Raw genomic sequence first — 3,803 nt, forward strand, 5'->3', positions numbered from 1 at the left:
TGGGGCCATTCGGCCCATCGTGTCTGCACCGGCTCAAAGAACAACCAAGTGCCCATTCTAATCCCACCTTCCAGCACCCGGTCTGTAGCCCTGCAGCTTACAGCACTTTAGGTGCAGGACCAGGTATTTTTAAAAAGAGTTGAGGGTCCCTGCCTCTACCACCAATTCGGGCAGTGAGTTCATACACCCACCACCTTCTGGGTAAAAAAGTTTTCCTCATGTCCCCTCTAATCCTTCCGCCAATCAGCTTAAATCTATGTCCTCTGGTTCTTGAACTCTCCGCTAGGGGAAACAGATACTTCCTGTCGACTCTATCTGGGCCCCTCATAATTTTGTACACCTCAATCAAGTCTCCCCTCAGCCTCCTCTGCTCCAAGGAAAACAACCCCAGCCTATCCAATCTCTTCTCGTAGCTGCAATTTTCAAGCCCTGGCAACATTCTTGTAAATCTTCTCTGCACTCTCTCCACAGCAAATTACGTCCTTCCTGTAATGTGGTGACCAGAACTGCGCACAATACTCCAGCTGTGGCTTTTCCAGCGTCTTATACAGTTCCATTATTACATCCTTGCTTTTGTAGTCTATACCTCGGCTAATAACGGAGAGCATTCCGTATGCCCTTCTTCACAACCTTATCGAACTGTACTACCACCTTCAGGGACCTGTGCACATGCACTCCAAGGCCTCTCTCTTCCTCTATCCCGCTCAATATATTCCCATTTACTGCGTATTCTCTTTTACTGTTTGCCCTCCCTAAGTGCATTACCTCACACTTCTCCGGGTTGAACTCCATTTGCCACTTTTCCGCCCACTCCACCAACCCATTGATATCTTCTTGGAATCTACAGCTGTCCTCCTCACTATCAACTACACGGCCAATTTTTGTGTCATCTACAAATTTGCCAATCATTGCCCCCTACATTCAAGTCCAAATCATTAATATATACCACAAACAGCAAGGGACCCAACACTGAGCCCTGTGGCACACCACTGGAAACGGATTTCCATTCGCAAAGACATCCATCGACTTTTACCCTTTGTTTCCTGTTACTGAGCCAATTTTGGATCCAATTTGTCACATTTCACTGTATCCCATGGGCTTTTACCTTTCTGACCAATCTGCCATGTGGGACCTTGTCAAATGCCTTACTAAAATCCACATAGACAACATCCACTGCACTACCCTCATCAATCCTCCTTGTCACTTCCTCAAAGAATTCAATCAGATTTGTAAGGCATGACCTTCCCTGAACAAATCCATGCTGACTATCCCTGATTAAACCATGCCTTTCCAAGTGACAGTTTATCCTATCTCTCAGTATTGATTCTAATAGTTTGCCCACCACCGAGGTAAGACTGACCGGCCCTATAATTGTTCAGCCTTTCCCTCTACCCTTCTTAAACAATGGTACTATGTTTGCAGTCTTCCAGTCCTCCGGTACCTCCCCTGTATCTAGTGAGGATTGGAAAATGATCCTCAGACCATCCGTTATTTCCTCCCTGGCTTCCTTCAATAGCCTAGGAAACAAATCCATCCGGCCCTGGTGACTTATCAACTTTCAAGGATTTCAGTCCCTCTAGCATTTCCTCTCTCGTAATGTTTACCTTATCCAATATTTCACACCTCTCCTCTTTAACTCCTACATCCGGATCATCCCTTTCCTTTGTGAATACGGAGACAAAATATTCATTTAAACCCTACCCACATCCTCTGTTTCTACACACAAGTTACTTTTATCCCCTGATAGGTCCCACCTTTCCTTTGCTATCCTCTTGTTCTTAATGTACTGATGTTTTCTTTAATCTTACTGGCTAATATTTGTTCATGCGCTCTCTTTGCTTTCCTTATTTCCTTTTTTACGTCATCTCTGTACTTTCTGTAATCCTCTTGGCTTTCTGCAGTATTTAGTGTTCTGTGACAGTCATAAGCTTTCTTTTTCTGCTTTATTTTGCCCCGTATACTTCTAGATGACCAGGTGGCTCTAAATTTGGCAGTGCCACCCTTTTTCTTTGAGGGGACATGTCTGCATTGTACCCGTAGAATTTCACTTTTTAGTGCCTCCCGACTGGCTCGCCACTGATTTTCTCCTCAAGTAGTTGTGTCCAGTCCACTTCTGCCAAATCACCTCTTAGTTCTGTAAAATTTGTCTTCCCCCAATTTAAAATGTTTACTCCTGATTTAACTCTGCCCTTTTCCATAATAATGCTGAAACTAACTGAATTGTGGTCACCATCCCCATATGATCACCCACTGTCACTTCACCCACTTGCCAATCTTCATTTCCCAGGACTAAATCTAGAATTGCATCCCCTCTTGTTGGGCTTGTCACGTACTGGCTAAAAAAGTTCTCCTGGACACCGATCAAGAATTTTGCTCCCTCTGTGCCCCTCTCATTGTTTGAATCCCAGTTGATGTTAGGGTAGTTGAAATCCCCTACTATTATTGGCCTCTTATTTTTGCACTCAGAAATTTGCCTACATATTTGTTCTTCTATTTTTTTTCATTCTTTCGTGGGATGTGGGCATCGCTGGCGAGGCCAGCATTTATTGCCCATCCCTAATTGCCCTTGAGAAGGTGGTGGTGAGCCGCCTTGAGCCACTGCAGTCCGTGTGGTGACGGTTTCTCCCACAGTGCTGTTAGGAAGGGAGTTCCAGGATTTTGATCCAGCGATGATGAAGGAACGGCGATATATTTCCATGTCGGGATGGTGTGTGACTTGGAGGGGGGACGTGCAGGTGGTGTTGTTCTCATGTGCCTGCTGCTCTTGTCCCCTTCTAGGTGGTAGAGGTCGCGGGTTTGGGAGGTGCTGTCAAGAAGCCTTGGCGAGTTGCTGCAGTGCATCCTGTGGATGGTACACACTGCAGCCACTGTGCGCCGGTGGTGAAGGGAGTGAATGTTTAGGGTGGTGGATGGGGTGCCAATCAAGTGGGCTGCTTAGTCCTAGATGGTGTTGAGCTTCTTGAGTGTTGTTGGAGCTGCACTCATCCAGGCAAGTGGAGAGTATTCCATCACACTCCTGACTTGTGCCTTGTAGATGGTGAAAGGCTTTGGGGAGTCACGAGGTGAGTCACTCGCCGCAGAATACCCAGCCTCTGACCAGCTCTTGTAGCCACATTATTTATGTGGCTGGTCCAGTTAAGTTTCTGGTCAATGGTGACTCCCAGGATGTTGATTGTGGGGGATTCGGTGATGGTAATGCCGTTTGAATGTCAAGGGGAGGTAGTTAGACTCTCTCTTGGTCATTGCCTGGCACTTGTCTGACGCGAATATTACATGCCACTTATGAGCCCAAGCCTGGATGTTGTCCAGGTCTTGCTCATGGTGGGCGTGGACTGCTTCATTACCTGAGGGGTTGCGAATGGAACTGAACACTGCAATCATCAGCGAACATCCCATTTCTGACCTTATGATGGAGGGAAGGTCATTGATGAAGCAGCTGAAGATGGTTGGGCCTCGGACACTGCCCTGAGGAACTCCTGCAGCAATGTCCTGGGGCTGAGATGATTGGCCTCCAACAACCACTACCAGCTTCCTTTGTGCTAGGTATGACTCCAGCCACTGGAGAGTTTTCCCCCGTCTTAATAATAGATTCCAGCATTTTCCCGACGACCGATGTCAGGCTAACTGGCCTGTAGTTCCCTATTTTCTCTCTCTCTCTCCCTTCTTGAAGAGCGGGGTTACATTTGCTACCTTTAAGTCTACTGGGACCATTGTAGAATCTAAAGAATTCTGGAAGATCATAACCAATGCATCCACTATCTCTGCAGGTTCCTCTTTTAGAACCCTAGGACATAGGTCATCAG

This window comes from Heptranchias perlo, chromosome 37 (genome assembly GCF_035084215.1).
Source record: "Heptranchias perlo isolate sHepPer1 chromosome 37, sHepPer1.hap1, whole genome shotgun sequence".
In the NCBI taxonomy this organism is placed as follows: Eukaryota; Metazoa; Chordata; class Chondrichthyes; order Hexanchiformes; family Hexanchidae; genus Heptranchias; species Heptranchias perlo.